The following is a 20,727-nucleotide window of genomic DNA, read 5'->3' on the forward strand; positions in this document are numbered from 1 at the left end:
TGGAGGAGTAAAAGGAGGGGGAGACACAGATATAGGCATGTCATGCCCTTCTAAAATCCAAAAAGTGAGAAGCCGACACGGCCAGTCCGTTCCTGCCCGTGCCACCTCCGTGTCGCCGGGTTTGTGCCAGAGCCGCGGTGGACCCTGACGGCCAGCCCCCCTCTCCTAATACTGGTGCCTGTCCGCTGGTGGGTCGAGCCCCCCGCGGTGGGGGGGGGTAACATCTGCAGAAGAAAGACCATCTTCCAGCCAAACTAACATGTCGACTTCTTTTCGTGGACAATGTGATACGATCCCTTTGTTACGGACACGCCCATCGCTACAAATTCCAGATGAGGCACAAAAACAGCAGGTGCTTCAGCGGATATCAAGTGGTCCTTCAAGTGGGCTCTCCTCCACCTCAACTTCAACATCACAAATACTCCAGTCCTCAGAGGTGTCACCCCAATCGCACTTGCTTCCTCACAGCTCCCAAGTCTCCAGCTGCCCGTCTGAGTATGGGGTAACACAGATGGTTGAGTCTGCACAGCTGTTTACTCATACTATAGCCTGGGAAACGGAGGTCTGCTCCAGAGCTTCTGTTAATCCAGACGAGGAAATGATCTGCACTGATGCCCAGAATCTTTATAAGTCGGATCCAGGACCAGATGAAGAAGGTTCTGAGCATAATGTAGACCCTCGTTCCCAAACTGTAACTCCTGTTGGTGGAGACAATGATGAAGATGATGATGAGACTCAAATACCTGATTGGAGCGACAACTTGACTTTTCGGTCAGGGCAGGAAGAGGTTGGCTTTGAGGACGACGGGTGTGATAACACACAGGGTGATGATGACAAGGTTGGAGATCCCACTTACTGTCAACCCACAGTCAGCCAGTCGATGAGGTCACCCGGGCCTTTGCCTGGCCTTTGGGATGTCGCGGTGGTCGGCTCCCTGGCCCGTACCCTGGGGTCACTCTTTAAAAGGGTGGATAATTGTTAATTTTATAAGAGTTTGTGACACCACCTGTGGTATCTGGTGAGAAGCACCAGCGCTGCAGCAGTCCACTGAGGCCCGTGATAAGGCAGCTCGATGGTATAGCTCCCTATAGGTGGAGCTAGGTCTCAGGGCAGCGTATGCAGGGGGAATGCAGGACAGGCGAGACCCAGCTGGGTCAGAGCAAGAACGGAAACGGACACGGTAGTCACTTCAGTACCTTTTACTGGAGGAAATTCAGGCACATCCTGGAGCACTGTAGGGTGAAGGGTGCATATCAGGATCCTCCCCAATGAGCGGGTGTAGGGCCTCCTGTTTCTTGCCTCTGCGCAGTAAGTTTCTGACCTGCCTGGAGCTAGGCCTAACTTTGTCTCTGTCCTGCGCTGGCTGACCTTGTGGTAGGGCCTTCTCTTGAAGTTCACGCTCCCAGTATGCGGGGCCTAAGCGTCTCCTGGCTCTGTTACGTATCAGCACCTTAGCGATCCTGGGACTTATAGTTCTCCAGGGATTCCGGTTATGCCTTACTGGGTCATAGAGATCCCGGTAAGCTCGGATCCGGTGTCCGGTAAATGCTTCGGGGTGAGCTGGTTAAGCTCCTCTGCCCCTTATGTACTAACTAGCCACTCGCCTTCGGCCTACTCGGGCCCTCAATAGGCTATACACACTAACGGCAGCTTGCCGCGCTTCACCGATCTTATGACGCTGGCACACCTTAAGCTCTATCTGGGCTCCCTGAATCTAGCTAGCAGGAGCCTCGTGCTCCACTGCTGAACTATTAACTGAGTTCTCTAGACTAGACTGAGCTCCACTGCAGACTGACCTCTCTTAGGCTTCTCTACTGCAGGAACTCTTCAGGGGAACTGAACTGCCTAGCTCCACCTTCCCTATTTATATCCCTAACGGGCTCCCTCTGCTGGTCTGAGGTGGAAGGTGGAGATGTGTGAATGTTTATGGGGGCCTCTTGTGGAGGATTCCATCAATACACTCTTCTAGGATCTGTGATACCAAGCGCAGCGGGGCGTCACAGATGCTATTGAGGACGAGGTTAGGTTGCGCCTTCCTGGACAGAGACGGAGTACTGGAAGCACGTCAACAACTGCATCCTCAACCACAACTCCGCCTCTGACCACAAGTCGTAGTGGCTCTTCAGGTCGCATGGGCTCTAAGCCTTGCATAGCCTGGGCATTTATTCAGATCGATAAGGATGACCCAACTCGTGTTATCTGTAATATTTGTCACCAAAAGCTAAGTAGAGGCCAAAAAATCCATAGTTTGAGTACTTCATGCATGTACCGTCACATGGATATGAAGCATAAGTTGCAGTGGGAAGCTCACTGTGCTACAATGCGGCCTAGCAGGCTGGGCCAACCACCGTCTGCCCCATCTTGTGCATCCGCGGCCTCTTCATCCTCTGTGACTGGGGGGACAGCAGTCACACATGTTTTTGGACGCAGACCTGCCACCTCTTTACCTGCAACAGCCAGTGTGATTGGCAGGTCGTCAGTTCATTGGGAAGTGGAAACACCTGCTGGTGTTGAGAGCTCTCTGACATCGAGAGCACCACCTTTGGATCAAGGCAACCTAACATGTCCGCCTGCATCTTCCTCACAGACCGGCAGTTTGCCAGGGACACCCTACTCAACCCCGTCAAAGCACAACAGCCAGCCCTCGGTCCCTCAGATGTGGACAAGTAAAAGACAATTTCCTCCTAGCCATGAGAAAGCTAAGAGGTTGAATTTCACCATCTGCAAGCTCTTGGCTACAGAAATGCTGCCTTTCCGCCTGGAGGACACAGTGGATTTTTGAGACCTTATGTCCATCGCAGTGCCCCAGTACCAGATGCCCAGTCGGCACTACTTCTCAAAGAAAGGTGTGCCTGCGCTCCACCAGCATGTCGCACACAACATCACCGCTTCTTTGAGAAACTCTGTGTGTGACAGGGTGCATTTCACCACAGACACTTGGACGAGTAGGCATGGACAGGGGCGTTACATGTCGCTGACAGGGCACTGGGTAACTATGGTGACAGCAGGACAAGGGGCTGCTGTCCAAGTCTTGCCGTCCCCACGAGTTGTACGTCAATCCTCTTTATCTAGAAGTTCCTCCACTGCTTCTGCCTCCTCAACCTCCTCTCGGTCCTCCACCTGCACCCAAAGCCTGTCTGGTAATGCCACCTGCTTTCTAACTGCGCACCTCCTTACTATGCTGGCAGCAGGGCTCAACGGCATCAGTGTTTACTTTGAAATGTCTGGGAAATGTGAGTCACACAGCTGAGGACTTGTGGTCAGCTCTGGAGACCCAGTTTCATGAATGGTTGTCTCCACTGGACCTGCAACCAGGGAAGGCCGTGTGCGACAATGCTGCAAACCTGGGTGCGGCCCTTCGCCGGGGCAATGTTACACACGTGCCTTGTATGGCTCACGTGTTGAACCTGGTTGTCCATAAATTTTTAGCCCAGTATCCCGGACTAGATGGCCTTCTGCAGAGGGCACGGTCGCTGTGTGCTCACTTCCGCCGTTCGCATCCCGCAGCTCAACGACTTACATCTCTACAGAAGTCGTTGGGCCTGCCAGTTCACCGGCTGAAATGCGATGTGCCGACACGGTGGAATTCAACTCTGCACATGTTGCAGCGACTGTGGCAGCACCGACAAGCCCTGGTGCAAAAGTTTCTGAAGTATAGCCTGGGCCAACGAGATCCAGAGGTGGGGCAAATCACACAGCAGGAGTGGTCTCAGATCAGGGACCTATGAAGTTGACGCGCCCCCTGGGCCGTGGGGTACCCGGAGCCAGGCCGGTAGACGCTGGGGGTTGTAGTCACTGTGGCGGTGACCCGGTCCGTGACCCAGGGCGGTCAATCCAACGGTAATTTGTATATATGGATTTTATAATGTCCGACTACGCCACCTGTGGAGTGCGGCCAAAGGGGCCGCCGCTGCGGAACAGTCCTCTGAAGCTGGTGGTTTTGCTGTAATGGTATTATTACTCACCACAGGAAGAGTGTAGCTTCAGGGCAGTGTGGGTGGATGATGGTGGTTGTAGTGCAGGGAGTCAGTAATGAACACAGAGTCCGTGTGATGCAGTCCCAAGATCTTTACTCACAGTTGTTGCAGTCCAGATTACAGGTACCAGAGCTATCTCACCCGTCGTGCTGTGCGTACTCAGTGAGGGGCTCAGTCCACCCCCAGATAGCTCCGGAGTACTTAGCAGGACCCCCTTCTGTGTGTCCTTTCTCTGGCCTTCTCCCTGCACCTCACACCCAGTGACACTTCTATCCGGTATCCTCGGGCCTTGGCGGGCGACTTGTGTTCCGTCCCCTGGGTCCTATGTGGCTACCTTCTTAGTGAGACTGGTGTGGACTTTTGCCTGCAGTACATGAAATGCTGCAGCCTCCGGTTTCTAGTTGAGCCTTGCTGTTTCTCCTCTAGTTGAGGGACCGGTTCCCCTTATCTGGCCTGACCCCTCTACCTCCTGGTAGCAGCGGGAGTACAGGTGGCCTTCTGCACGGCCCGTAGCCCTAGGGTCCCTTCGGTTCCTGGAGCCTTCCTGCTCCCACTCCTCTCTTCTCTCCTTCAGTCCTGGGCCTCCCAGGCTAGGCCCGCCTCCGGAGCAGAGCTCATGCCGAGCCTCTGCTCCTGTCACTTTTCCTCCTCTGACTGGCTTGCTCTTTCTAAGATGGCTTCCTATTTATACTCTCCCTGTCATGTGCTCCCCTAAGCTGCTCCCCTAAGCACCCACTACATAGGATCCTCCCACCAGCTAGGGACCTGGGACTGTGCTCTCCCTTAGGAGCAATCTCGCCCTAACCCCACTGTGGGTATGTGTTGGATGCAGGTGTTAGGGTCCCAAGCCATACGCCTTCCTTACCTGAGGGTGAGATACCACACCTCTGAGTGAGATGCAGTAACTCTGTGGTGACTGCACCCTCAGGGGCGCCACACACCTTTCTGCACAGTTTTGAAATGGCGACGAAGATGTTTAGTGCTGACGACGATGCCATTATCAGCATAACTATTCCGGTGATTTACATGCTGGAGCACACATTAAACAGAATTCAGAGTCAGGTGGTCGGACAAGAGGAGGTGGAGGAAGTAGAGGAGGAGTCGTATGCGGAAGGGATAACATCTCCAAGGTCCAGACGGTTGGCAGCACCAAGGAGGCAGGCATGGGAGGGTGGGGGAGAGGGATTAAACAGGGCGCATGGTAGCAGCCAAACTGTTGAGGAAGGTGCAGGAGCCGAGGAAGAAGTGGAGGATGAACTGGCGATGGGCATGGAAGACTCATCAGATGAGGGAGACCTTGATCACATTTCTGTTGTGCGAGGTTGGGGGGAGAGGGCAGAGGAAAGAAGCATGATTCTTACTTCGCTACCAACACAACAAGGACTTGGTCCTCCTGGATGCGCAAGACACATGAGTGCCTTCTTGCTGCACTACCTGCAACATGACCCTCAGATTGCAGAATTCGAAGTAATCTTGACTACTGGGTTGCCACACTCTTAGATCCCCGGTACAAAAGTAAATTTGCCGAAATAATTCCTGCCATAAAAAGGGATTGACGCATGCAGGAGTATCTGCAGACGCTGTTGCAGAATCTTACATGTGCTTTTCCACAAAACACCAGTGGTGCACGAAGTGAATCTCACAGTTCTAACTGGCCAACCGCGGGACTGTCGAGTCTTCATCACTCAAACCGTAACAGTAACACAGTATCTGCTGGTAACAGCAATTTTGTGAAATCGTTTCACCACTTTTTTAGACCATCCTTTGCAAGGCCACAGGAGACAAGAAGTCTGACACATAGTCAATGCCTAGAGAGGATGGTGCAGGAGTATCTCCAAGTGAACATCGAAGCCATGACTGTGTCACTGGACCCTTGCTCATTTTGGTATTCCAATCTGGAAAAATGGCCGGAGCTCGCCACTCACGCCTTGGAGATCTTGTCATGCCCTGCAGCCAGTGTTCTCTCTGAACGTGTGTTCAGCGCTGCTGATGGTGTGCTGACAGATAAGCGCACGCGGCTGTCCACTGAGAATGTAGACAGACTCACGTTCATAAAGATGAACAAATCATGGATTCGCAAGGACTTTTCTAATCCTGTGTTATCCTTGGGAGGCTAAAAGCTTGAGGATTTGGTAATATCACCTCACCAACCGTTTTAAGCAACTGTGGGGCAATTGATGCCACTTAACCCTAGAACGCATGACCATAAAAATCTACACTTTCATATACCTGGGGCCTTTTAGGCCCGTGTGCAAATAACATTGAATAACTCAAACTCAAATGACAAACAACTATATACATGAAGAATACCTAGAGTTTCAAAATTCTAACTAAAGTAATCTTGCAGAAAATAGAAAACAATTAACAGGGCGGGACTGCGAGGCCCCAGGTATGCGTTCTAGGGTTAAGTGGTGTCTGTGCCACAATTTTGGGAAAAAATGGAAACTCTTTTTGGAGTCCCCTTGCTGTGTCTTAGGTGACGTTGGCATCGTCAATTCCAGGTGGGTTGGGTCGCTCCCCCCCCCTTTTAACTGTAAGAAACTACATACACTATGGCTTGGGGTAACACAGATGATTGAGTCTGAAGAGCTGTTTACTCAGAGGTCTGCTCCAAATCTTCAGTGTCTGCTAGTCAGCGTAGAATTTTTAACTGCATCTAGCCTAGGCAATACTTTGGGCGTAGTAGCCCAGCTGCGAAGCAAGCTGCACCGCCTGTGTATCTAATAAGAATTTTTAAATGCATCTAGCCTAGGCAGACTGTGGGGACCCCCAACCAAACCCAGACGCTCAGCCCCCCTACCGCCCCCCTTTCCTTGACAATACAATAATGTAACTCTTACAACTGGATAGGTGAGGATCGGTCACAGCTTTATTAACTCTTTATACTCATTCCATTAGAAAGACATTTTATTTCTAAAATAATTCAGCTTGTTGCAGCATGCCCTGGGTCTCCACTCCGGCAACTTGGCCAACAAGTGTAACTCTCCAACATGTCCTTTCTATTTCCAGGCCACGGAGGATCCTGCGTACTCGTATGCAGGACTCTGACCCCCACCCATCACTCTTAACGCTTGTTCCACTCCGTCCTGGAGTCCTGACAGGAATATGTCCAGTCCAATATCCATTAAGTGAACACCGTCGGGCCGTATGAGGCCTGCTTTATCTCCTTCCAGTTGTCGGTGTCGTACCACTACACCGCCTCTGTCTCTTCTAAATTTTGCCATCCGAATATTTATTACCCGCCTTGTCCGTTTGATGGCCGTGATGTCTCGCGCACCTTGCCATACCGCTATCGGCACAATCTCTGACCATACTATAGCTAGTTTTGTGAAAAATTCTTTGAAGCGCTCAGTGTCTAGTTTCATTATTGCCATTAGTTATGCGCTCTTGTGATGACCTAGGTTGTTTCCCCCGGCCTGTATAACTAAGATGACCAGACATCTTGCCTCTCTCCCTACCTTGATTACCTCCATTAGTACCTGTGGCCATAGCAGGCCTCTAATACCTCTCCAGTTGAAATATGTGTTATGAAACTCTAATTTCCTCCTGCCTGGGCGGACTTTCGCCCTTTAATCTGCCCAATATATATACGAGTGGCCTATCACCCACACTGTTGGCTTAGCGTCACCTGTAAAAGAAACAAACCACGTTAGGATAACAAGTCCGGTCTTATGTATCTTGCCAAACACGTGGCTCACCATCTCTCTATCCTCTGAACTTCCGTTTCTGACAGTCCTGCTCTTGCTGCTTCTGTGGCCGCGCCTATGCGGAATGAGTGTGTCCCGTAATCTTTGGGGTGGTTCCCTGCCGATGTTATGCATTTATTAAATATAGCTTGGAACTGGTATCTTGCTAATGGCGTCCCATCAATGTGTGATAGGAACAAATTACTTTGTGATCTGATGGTTAGATATGGTTTTACTATTGTTACCCGACTCAGTGTACCGTTTGTGGGTTGTAGAAGTACCCAAGTGCCCCTGCCCGCTGGAACCATTTTCGATTTGTGTATGCGTAGACGTATTGCATTATTGGCTATGACTACGTCCTGGTGTAATAAGCCTCCACTGGTGCTAATTTTGGATTGAGGGACTAATTCGCTTATGCATAGCACCCCGAAGAAGGCGATCACAAATGCAGTAGACAGTAGTGTTGCTTCAAATTGTGAGTGTCATGTTAATGGTGTTAGGGATATGATGTGAGAAATCAGTTTTAGTGACACGGGACGGGACGTCTACACTCCTGACTTGGCTGACCCCTTTTCCACCCTTTTATGGATTGTCTGATGATGAATCTTTGTCACATCTCCCCAATTCAGTAGTTGGAAGTGAAATGCTACTGTGACACCCCAGGGGTCTGGTTGCCACAGTGATAGAGATATTACGTCTGAGAGCAGGTGGGAGGTCCTTTGGTCAGGGATCCTGTGCATGCCACACCTCCTGCCCAGTCTTGGGAGGGGAAGGACTTCCCCTATATAAACCCGGGGCTGAGGCAGGGTTAGTGAGAAAGAAGACAGAACAAGAGTAGAGAAGAGAAGCAGCATAGCAAGAAACATCAGGAGCTCTGTGGGGAGCAGTGTTACAACGAGTCAGGGGCTGGCAGCTGCAGAGCTCGCCCTGACTGAGAAGATTTCTAACCGGACCCGGAGTCCGAGGCTGTGGGGACTAACTCCTACCCAGCAGCAGAAACCGTCCGGCAGAGGATTTCAGGTCCTCTGGCCCAGAAGCCCGAAGGCACGGTCACACGCGTGGGACCAGCACCGCCATCGTGGAGCGGAAGCCATTAGAAGGCCCCGAGTCACCGGCCATACGGGTGAGCACCACACGGTACACTCAGGGACGTGGGCTACTTATTCCCGCCTCTAGCAAGGTAGCCAGAAGAGTACAGTTAGTTGGGAAGGCCTACAACTCCGCCTGGCCAGGGGAAATCCCATCTGCTCAAGGACTGACCAGACCCCTATCACTAGCAAGTACTCCGGGAGGGTCTTTCTTTGTCACCAGTAAAGACCCTGAACTACACCGCACCGTCTCTGAGTGGTTCCTGCTACCCCCATCATCCACGTCGGCTGCCCTGAGGCCATACCCCTCCCGTTGGGGGTTATACCATCCACGCTGCACCATCCTTCCACCGGCCTCAGCGGTCTGCCCTGCAGCGGCAGCTCCATAGCTGCATTCAACGGGTGGCGTAGTCACCAACCATCTACTGCTAGTACATCGCCGCTCAGTTTGACTCCCTGGGCACGGACCGGGTCGCCGCCACGAGACTACAACCCTCAAGAGATCCGGCTCCGGGTAAGCTCCCGCGTGCGCATCGCAGCGCGACACAGGCCCAGGGGCGCGTCAACTTTGGCGTAGTCGGCAGGATCTCGTGCCCGCAACCACCGGGTACTGCGTGCCTGAAAAGCAAAGACTGTTCAAACTTACCAGTGGTGAAGATTCCCGCTATCCGTGGAGGTTTCCCGCCATCCGGCGCCATCTTTTACCTTCTTCCCGCCATCCGCAAAGTTTTCCCGCCATCCGGCGCCATCTTCGACCTTCTTCCCGCCATCCGTGGAGTTTTCCCGCCATTGGACGCCATCTTGAGGACGCCGCGCGGGAAGAAGAGGGGCGTGGACTCCGAAAGCGCGCGAGAACTGAAGCCCCGCCTCACGTCCGGACGTTGCGTAAGGTCCTGGAAGGAGCCCAGCAGACGCCGACGTCACCGGAGCGCGACGGGAGGTCCTCAACCCTGACGATCCACTGCGGAGCCGCGGCCTACGGAACAGGATCATCGCAAGGTAGGCCACGGTCCACTAGGGGGGAGGAAGATGTCGGATACGGAGGAGAGCTTCACTGCCTCAACCCCCGCCAGCGCCACCGCTGCTGCAGTTATGCCCTTCACCATGCCCTATATCCCGGGAGCAGCTTGGCTACCCCAGTACTCAGGGGAGTCGCATACCCTGCATGACTTTAGAGAAAAGCTGGATAGCCTCTTACAGGTGTACCCCCTCATAGAAGAGCAAAAAGTGAGCATCCTGGTGGCCCAACTAACTGGGGCAGCCAAAAGGGAAGTAAAATCCTGGCCACCTGGGAGGAAGACTGTCGCAGGGATACTAACCCGGCTGAAGGACACCTTTGATACCCGCACCTCAGCCGAGATTAAGCTTAGATTCTACGGGTGCAAACAGCGAGCGCATGAGAGTATAAGGGACTATGCACTAAACCTACAAGAGGCCCTGAGGGCCATAAAGCAGACCGACCCTGATGGGGTGGGAAACGAGGACAGGCTGTTGACTGAACAATTTATAGAGGGTTTATATTGCAATGCCCACCGAACCCAGTTGCGGGCAATGGCCTTACAGGATCCCCATCTAGACTTTGCACAGTTCAAGGACAGAGCCATCCGGGTGCTCCGAGAACCGGCACCGGGTGGCGTTGTGACCCACAGGCGCCCAGCTATCACTTACCACCAGGAGGCGGCGCCCTTGTCGGCAGGGCCTGTGGGAGCTGATGCGCAGGCTTTGGACAATGACCCGGCTCCAGACCTACGCCATCAGGTCCAAGAGCTAGCTAAGAGCGTTGCTGCGCTAACCCGAACTGTGCAGTCTTTACAGGTTTCCACCCCAGGGAAGATCCAGCTGGCATCCGGACCGGAGGACATCCCGTGGCGTCGACCAAGGAGGACCCCACCGGCCAGAGGAAGACCCAGTGACCGATACAGCGAGGACGGACGACCCATCTGCCGCCGCTGCAATCAACCCGGACATATGGAAAGGTACTGTTCTTTAAACGGGCACAACCTGGGGTAGAGGGCCAACCCCCAGGAAAAAGATCACCAGGCCCATCGAACTGGCGCGACAGATATGTGGGAGGACGTCCAGTCTTGCCTGTGGTACTGGATGGCATTCCCATGAGTGCCCTACTGGACACCGGGTCACAGGTCACCACCATCCCGTACGTGCTCTTTAAGCAGTACTGGAATGACTCGGATATTACCCGCTACCCTGACGACGACTTGAGTATCATCGCCAGCAATGGCCAGCCCGTGCCACAGATCGGATTTAAAGAGGTGACCATCAAAATCGGTAGAGTCGAACTGGCAGCACAGGGACTGATCATTGTAGACATTGACAAACATGAGAGCCACCCAAAAATAACTCTAGGAACTAATGTAATTGAAAATTGTCTTGCAGAGGTGATTTTCCTTCTACAGCAGGTTGCCAAGAACGCCAGCTCCGGCGAGCAGCGAGTGCTCCAGAAAGAGATCCGGGCACTGATGCGACGGCAACAGGTGGAACTCTCCGGCGGTGAGATTGGTAGCGTAAGAATGTGTGACCTTTTCCCTATTGCCATGCCCCCAAAAAGTGAAATGATGATTTGGTGCCGGGCAGCTATTGGTCTGAGAGGTAGAGATTACCAGGCAATGGTAGAACCAGTTTACTCAGACAGTAGGCCCACCATTTTGACAGCACGGGGGGTGGTCAATGTACGCCATGGGAGGGTGCCCGTTCGCATAATCAATATCGGGGAGAGGGAAGTGTACCTGCCCCGGTATGCCACGCTAGCAAAATTATATACCATCAACCAAAACTCTATACAGTCTGTGGAACCCTTGCCTCCATCTCACCCGGAGGAAGGTAACGGCTCTAAGAAAGTAATGGAGGATTGGTGTCAGCAACTACACTTGGGAACTGACTCCACTCCCTCCCACCAGAAACAGGGAGTCTACCGGGTGGTTCAAGAGTATGAGAGAGTGTTTAGTAAACACCCGTTAGACTTCGGGCGAGTCAAGGGGGTAGAACACCGCATCCCCACGGGAGATCATCCTCCCATAAAAGAGAGGTATCGACCCGTACCCCCTGCACATTACCAACACGCCAAGGGGATGCTTAGAGACATGAAGGAGGCTGGGGTAATCCGGGATAGTTGTAGCCCCTGGGCAGCCCCGCTAGTTTTAGTCAAAAAGAAAGACAACACCATGAGGATGTGTGTAGATTACCGGAAAATCAACCGTATCACACACAAGGATGCGTACCCCTTACCAAGGATAGAGGAGTCATTGGCTGCTTTAAGTCTGCTAACTTCTTCTCTACCTTGGATCTCACTAGCGGGTACTGGCAGGTTCCTGTAGCAGAGGCGGACCGGGAGAAGACCGCATTCACCACCCCGATGGGACTTAGCGAGTTCACCTGCATGCCGTTCGGACTCTGCAACGCCCCAGGAACCTTCCAACGATTAATGGAGTGCTGTCTGGGCCACAGAAACTTCGAGACGGTCCTGTTGTACCTGGACGATGTCATCGTATACTCCAAAACTTATGAGGACCACCTGAAACACCTGGCGGAGGTGTTCGAAGCTCTGGCGAGTTACGGCCTAAAGGTGAAACCCTCCAAGTGTCACCTCCTGAAACCAAAGGTGCAGTACCTGGGACACGTGGTGAGCGCTGATGGAGTGGCTCCCGACTCCGATAAGATCACCGCAATTAAGGGATGGCCAAGCCCCTCCAGCGTAAAAGAAGTGCGGCAATTCCTCGGGTTGGTAGGCTACTACCGAAGGTTTATTCCCGGTTTCACCAAAAAGGCAGCGCCTATGCAGGACCTCCTGATAGGCCAGTCCCGGAAGGCCAAGAACCAGAAGCCGCCCTTCAAATGGGAAGAGCTAGAAGAAGAGTCCTTCCGCCAGCTGAAGATGGCCCTCACGGGGGATGAAATCTTGGCGTACCCGGATTATAGTCAGCCCTTCATCCTCTACACCGACGCCAGTAACATCGGGCTAGGAGCCGTACTGTCCCAGATCCAGCAGGGGAAAGAACGAGTAATCGCCTACGCCAGCCGAAAACTGCGACCCACCGAAAGGAACCCCGAGAATTATAGCTCATTTAAGCTAGAGTTCCTGGCCGTGGTATGGGCAGTCACTGAGCGCTTTAAGCATTACCTTGCTTCTTCCCGGTTCACCGTGTACACGGATAACAACCCGCTGACACACCTGGACACGGCAAGACTCGGTGCCCTGGAGCAGAGGTGGATGGCCCGTCTGTCCAACTACGAGTTCATAATCAAATACCGGGCAGGGCGCTCCAATACTAACGCGGACGCCCTGTCCAGGATGCCCAACCTGCCGGACGAAGGAGAAGATCCGGAGGGACTGGAGGAAATTGAACTCCCTGCGTTCCACCGTCATGGGACTATCCAGTATTCCCACCGGGTAAGGAGTAAGCAGGCTGCTACGTTGAACCCCTTACCTCACTACAACTGGGCGGAAACGCAAGACAGCGACCCTGCCGTCCGACTGGTGAAGGAGATGCTGACTCGGCCGGAGGCTCGCCTTGAACCAGACGCTCCGGAGGAAGCCAAACAACTATGGGCAGAGAAGAGTCGACTGTTCCTTTACAAAGGGAAGTTGTGCCGCAGAATGGTTAACTCCCGGACGCATGAATTACTCTGGCAAGTAGTGGTGCCACGAAGAGACGCAGCCATGGTGATGGAGGCATACCACGACGGAGCTGGACACTTCGGGTGGAAGAAGCTGGAGTTCCTGCTGCGCGAGCGATTCCACTGGGTAGGCATGAGGGGAACCATTGAGAAGTGGTGCAGAGACTGTGGCCCGTGCAATCTGAGAAGGAAGGACCGCGCCAGCCAGAAGACTCCCCTGCAGTCCATCGTCACCCGGCAACCGTTGGAACTGGTAGCCTTGGATCATGTAAAACTGACCCCAAGCAGAAGTGGCTACGTCTACGCGTTAACCATCGTGGATCATTACTCCCGGTTTCTGGTTGTCGTCCCCGTCAAGGACTTAACGGCTCAAACAGCAGCTAGAGCCTTCCAGCAGCACTTTTGCCGTCCACACGGGTACCCGGACCAAGTGCTGACGGACCAGGGACCTGCCTTTGAAGCGGAGGTCTTCCAGGAATTCTGCAATCTGTATGGCTGCCGGAAGATAAGGACGACACCCTACCATCCGCAGACTAATGGACTTTGTGAAAAAATGAACCAGGTGGTGATGGATCTTCTAAAAACGTTGCCCCTGGAAGAACGCAGTCTGTGGCCTGAAAAGTTGCCCGATCTGTTGGACCTATACAACCACATCCCGGTAGGTTCCACCAACTGTACCCCGGCTTACCTAATGAGGGCAAGACCTGGTAAGTTACCTGTTGACCTGGAAATGGGAGTCCTGACACCCGAGGACACTTCACCAGAAACAGACTGGGACACAGAGAGGCAGCAGCAGTACCGGAGAGTACAGGAGAGCGTGGAGCGAAGTCTCTGTCAGGCTAGGGAAAGACAAGAGAAAACTTACAACCAGTATGCTCCCGCTGTTCCCCTGGTACCCGGAGAGCAGGTCTTGAAGAGGAAGAGACGGCTCCACAAGTTGGACGACCAGTGGGAGAAGGACCCGTACACCGTACTGCCCTCAAGCCACGAAAACCCGAAGGTCTGTACCATCAGTAAAGACGGAGGGGAAACCACAGCCATTGTATCCCGGGACCACCTGAAGAAGTGTCCCGAACAACTGAGGAACCCTGAAGAGGAACAAGAAGACCATTGACCCGTAGAGGAAAGGGAAGATATGGTTAGTACCGTGCTCGGGGACTTCCCTCGGTCTTGGACTCAAGTCAATGGTGCAGTTGTGGTACCCGTACTCACCTTTCTCCAACCATCATCCCAAGAACCTACGGAGCAACCGGTAGAGCTGGAAGAACAGCCGGTCCAGGAGGCAGAAGACTCTACACCAGCAGACCCGGAAAATCAACCCTCTGCTTATAGTGAGCCTGCCATACCCCTAGTGAGCCAGAGGGCCCATAGACAGCTGCCCAGTTTACCCTTGACAGCTCCTACACCCTGTAGTTCAGGGCCAGACAATCAGCTCCGTAGGTCCACTAGGGCCACTAGAGGCCAGCTACCCGCACGTTGGAGGATCTAAATGTTTAAGCTATCTTATATGTTTACTTGTTTATAGTTGCTTGTGTATAATTTTGTGTTTCTAGTTCTTTTTAGGAGTCCTTGGTGGATTTACCGGGAATCCTTGTACATAGTTGGAGCGTAACCCAGGATGGACTAAAGACTGTTAAGGACTCGGGGCAGGACAGGCCCCTACCTGGTTACGTCTCCCTGTTTTGGTGAAATGGACACCTTGCTTTTCAAAACTGCACCCGGTTGCGGACACGCCGTAACCATCTTATGTGTTTTTCTTATTGTATTGTTATTGTTATACCTTGTTATGTTTTTCTAAAAAAAAAAAAAAAAAATATGTTTAGTCCCGGAGTACTAAATTTCACTAGGGGGGAATGTGACACCCCAGGGGTCTGGTTGCCACAGTGATAGAGATATTACGTCTGAGAGCAGGTGGGAGGTCCTTTGGTCAGGGATCCTGTGCATGCCACACCTCCTGCCCAGTCTTGGGAGGGGAAGGACTTCCCCTATATAAACCCGGGGCTGAGGCAGGGTTAGTGAGAAAGAAGACAGAACAAGAGTAGAGAAGAGAAGCAGCATAGCAAGAAACATCAGGAGCTCTGTGGGGAGCAGTGTTACAACGAGTCAGGGGCTGGCAGCTGCAGAGCTCGCCCTGACTGAGAAGATTTCTAACCGGACCCGGAGTCCGAGGCTGTGGGGACTAACTCCTACCCAGCAGCAGAAACCGTCCGGCAGAGGATTTCAGGTCCTCTGGCCCAGAAGCCCGAAGGCACGGTCACACGCGTGGGACCAGCACCGCCATCGTGGAGCGGAAGCCATTAGAAGGCCCCGAGTCACCGGCCATACGGGTGAGCACCACACGGTACACTCAGGGACGTGGGCTACTTATTCCCGCCTCTAGCAAGGTAGCCAGAAGAGTACAGTTAGTTGGGAAGGCCTACAACTCCGCCTGGCCAGGGGAAATCCCATCTGCTCAAGGACTGACCAGGCCCCTATCACTAGCAAGTACTCCGGGAGGGTCTTTCTTTGTCACCAGTAAAGACCCTGAACTACACCGCACCGTCTCTGAGTGGTTCCTGCTACCCCCATCATCCACGTCGGCTGCCCTGAGGCCATACCCCTCCCGTTGGGGGTTATACCATCCACGCTGCACCATCCTTCCACCGGCCTCAGCGGTCTGCCCTGCAGCGGCAGCTCCATAGCTGCATTCAACGGGTGGCGTAGTCACCAACCATCTACTGCTAGTACATCGCCGCTCAGTTTGACTCCCTGGGCACGGACCGGGTCGCCGCCACGAGACTACAACCCTCAAGAGATCCGGCTCCGGGTAAGCTCCCGCGTGCGCATCGCAGCGCGACACAGGCCCAGGGGCGCGTCACTACTCCGGTCAGACACCGCTGCGCTGACGCCCCTGATATGCCCCTCATCATTAGCTGGTGGAGAAATTCTATGGTGACTTGTGATCTGGCTTGTTCACATTGGTCAACCCGTCTGCCTGCTACTAGTCGTGTCCACTCTTCCCATGCCTTACCGTATGCTTGCCACGTCGACGGGGCAACTGACGCTCTGATTAATGGCATCAACTATTCGCCACTAGATCCCATAGGGAAGGTGGGCAACTGTTGTCCCGATGGGTGGGCATTGTGGAAGAGCTCTGTGAAAATCTGCCAATTGAATTGTTATAAAGCGTTAGCAGCAGCTTTAGACCCCTCAGCATAGTGGCTAGCGCGGACCCATACATTGTGTTTTAGGCACAGGAATGCTAGCCTGGGTAGTAGGCCTAGCACTGGGAGAGACGATGATGCCATCTTATTAATGCAGTGCGCTAAGCTGGTGTTTTTTGTTATGAAGCGTATATTTTTGTAAGCCAGGAGCGCGCCCCATATTTCTATTGCTACCACTATTGGGAAGAAAAATTATTTTCAGGGCTAGATGCAGCGAAAAATTATTATTAATTGAAAAGCTGGTGGAGCTTGGTATAGATGGCCTAATACAATGAGACCCACACACTGCTAGAAGGCCAAATATTTTTTCAGAGGTAGATGCAGAAAAAATATATATTCAGTTTGCAACCTTATGGAGGTCAGTATAGATGGACTAATAGAACAAGTCCCACACACAGCTAGAAGGCCAAATATTTTTTCAGAGGTAGATGCAGAAAAAAATTATATTCAGTTTGCAACCTTATGGAGGTCAGTATAGATGGACTAATAGAACAAGTCCCACACACAGCTAGAAGGCCAAATATTTTTTCAGAGGTAGATGCAGAAAAAAATTATATTAAGTTTGCAACCTTATGGAGGTCAGTATAGATGGACTAATAGAACAAGTCCCACACACAGCTAGAAGCCCAAATATTTTTTCAGAGGTAGATGCAGAAAAAAATTATATTCAGTTTGCAACCTTATGGAGGTCAGTATAGATGGACTAATAGAACAAGTACCACACACAGCTAGAAGGCCAAATACTTTTTCAGAGGTAGATGCAGAAAAAAATTATATTCAGTTTGCAACCTTATGGAGGTCAGTATAGATGGACTAAGAGAACAAGTCCCACACACAGCTAGAAGGCCAAATATTTTTTCAGAGGTAGATGCAGACAAAAAATTATTTTGAATTTGCAACCTGATGGAGGTCAGTATAGATGACTAATAGAACAAGTCCCACACACAGCTAGAAGGCCAAATATTTTTTCAGAGGTAGATGCAGAAAAAAATTATATTCAGTTTGCAACCTTATGGAGGTCAGTATAGATGGACTAATAGAACAAGTCCCACACACAGCTAGAAGGCCAAATATTTTTTCAGAGGTAGATGCAGACAAAAAATTATTTTGAATTTGCAACCTGATGGAGGTCAGTATAGATGACGAATAGAACAAGTCCCACACACAGCTAGAAGGCCAAATATTTTTTCAGAGGTAGATGCAGAAAAAAATTATATTCAGTTTGCAACCTTATGGAGGTCAGTATAGATGGACTAATAGAACAAGTCCCACACACAGCTAGAAGGCCAAATATTTTTTCAGAGGTAGATGCAGACAAAAAATTATTTTGAATTTGCAACCTGATGGAGGTCAGTATAGATGACTAATAGAACAAGTCCCACACACAGCTAGAAGGCCAAATATTTTTTCAGAGGTAGATGCAGACAAAAAATTATTTTGAATTTGCAACCTGATGGAGGTCAGTATAGATGACTAATAGAACAAGTCCCACACACAGCTAGAAGGCCAAATATTTTTTCAGAGGTAGATGCAGAAAAAAATTATATTCAGTTTGCAACCTTATGGAGGTCAGTATAGATGGACTAATAGAACAAGTCCCACACACAGCTAGAAGGCCAAATATTTTTTCAGAGGTAGATGCAGAAAAAAATTATATTCAGTTTGCAACCTTATGGAGGTCAGTATAGATGGACTAATAGAACAAGTCCCACACACAGCTAGAAGGCCAAATATTTTTTCAGAGGTAGATGCACACAAAAAATTATTTTGAATTTGCAACCTGATGGAGGTCAGTATAGATGACTAATAGAACAAGTCCCACACACAGCTAGAAGGCCAAATATTTTTTCAGAGGTAGATGCAGAAAAAAATTATATTCAGATTGCAACCTTATGGAGGTCAGTATAGATGGACTAATAGAACAAGTCCCACACACAGCTAGAAGGCCAAATATTTTTTCAGAGGTAGATGCAGACAAAAAATTATTTTGAATTTGCAACCTGATGGAGGTCAGTATAGATGACTAATAGAACAAGTCCCACACACAGCTAGAAGGCCAAATATTTTTTCAGAGGTAGATGCAGACAAAAAATTATTTTGAATTTGCAACCTGATGGAGGTCAGTATAGATGACTAATAGAACAAGTCCCACACACAGCTAGAAGGCCAAATATTTTTTCAGAGGTAGATGCAGAAAAAAATTATATTCAGTTTGCAACCTTATGGAGGTCAGTATAGATGGACTAATAGAACAAGTCCCACACACAGCTAGAAGGCCAAATATTTTTTCAGAGGTAGATGCAGACAAAAAATTATTTTGAATTTGCAACCTGATGGAGGTCAGTATAGATGGACTAATAGAACAAGTCCCACACACAGCTAGAAGGCCAAATATTTTTTCAGAGGTAGATGCAGACAAAAAATTATTTTGAATTTGCAACCTTATGGAGGTCAGTATAGATGGACTAATAGAACAAGTCCCACACACAGCTAGAAGCCCAAATATTTTTTCAGAGGTAGATGCAGAAAAAAATTATATTCAGTTTGCAACCTTATGGAGGTCAGTATAGATGGACTAATAGAACAAGTCCCACACACAGCTAGAAGGCCAAATACTTTTTCAGAGGTAGATGCAGAAAAAAATTATATTCAGTTTGCAACCTTATGGAGGTCAGTATAGATGGACTAAGAGAACAAGTCCCACACACAGCTAGAAGGCCAAATATTTTTTCAGAGGTAGATGCAGACAAAAAATTATTTTGAATTTGCAACCTGATGGAGGTCAGTATAGATGACTAATAGAACAAGTCCCACACACAGCTAGAAGGCCAAATATTTTTTCAGAGGTAGATGCAGAAAAAAATTATATTCAGTTTGCAACCTTATGGAGGTCAGTATAGATGGACTAATAGAACAAGTCCCACACACAGCTAGAAGGCCAAATATTTTTTCAGAGGTAGATGCAGACAAAAAATTATTTTGAATTTGCAACCTGATGGAGGTCAGTATAGATGACGAATAGAACAAGTCCCACACACAGCTAGAAGGCCAAATATTTTTTCAGAGGTAGATGCAGAAAAAAATTATATTCAGTTTGCAACCTTATGGAGGTCAGTATAGATGGACTAATAGAACAAGTCCCACACACAGCTAGAAGGCCAAATATTTTTTCAGAGGTAGATGCAGACAAAAAATTATTTTGAATTTGCAACCTGATGGAGGTCAGTATAGATGACTAATAGAACAAGTCCCACACACAGCTAGAAGGCCAAATATTTTTTCAGAGGTAGATGCAGACAAAAAATTATTTTGAATTTGCAACCTGATGGAGGTCAGTATAGATGACTAATAGAACAAGTCCCACACACAGCTAGAAGGCCAAATATTTTTTCAGAGGTAGATGCAGAAAAAAATTATATTCAGTTTGCAACCTTATGGAGGTCAGTATAGATGGACTAATAGAACAAGTCCCACACACAGCTAGAAGGCCAAATATTTTTTCAGAGGTAGATGCAGAAAAAAATTATATTCAGTTTGCAACCTTATGGAGGTCAGTATAGATGGACTAATAGAACAAGTCCCACACACAGCTAGAAGGCCAAATATTTTTTCAGAGGTAGATGCACACAAAAAATTATTTTGAATTTGCAACCTGATGGAGGTCAGTATAGATGACTAATAGAACAAGTCCCACACACAGCTAGAAGGCCAAATATTTTTTCAGAGGTAGATGCAGAAAAAAATTATATTCAGATTGCAACCTTATGGAGGTCAGTATAGATGGACTAATAGAACAAGTCCCACACACAGCTAGAAGGCCAAATATTTTTTCAGAGGTAGATGCAGACAAAAAATTATTTTGAATTTGCAACCTGATGGAGGTCAGTATAGATGACTAATAGAACAAGTCCCACACACAGCTAGAAGGCCAAATATTTTTTCAGAGGTAGATGCAGACAAAAAATTATTTTGAATTTGCAACCTGATGGAGGTCAGTATAGATGACTAATAGAACAAGTCCCACACACAGCTAGAAGGCCAAATATTTTTTCAGAGGTAGATGCAGAAAAAAATTATATTCAGTTTGCAACCTTATGGAGGTCAGTATAGATGGACTAATAGAACAAGTCCCACACACAGC

This window comes from Phyllobates terribilis, unplaced genomic scaffold (genome assembly GCF_046119375.1).
Source record: "Phyllobates terribilis strain yellow unplaced genomic scaffold, ASM4611937v1 Scaffold_35__1_contigs__length_13245226, whole genome shotgun sequence".
Classification (NCBI taxonomy): Eukaryota; Metazoa; Chordata; class Amphibia; order Anura; family Dendrobatidae; genus Phyllobates; species Phyllobates terribilis.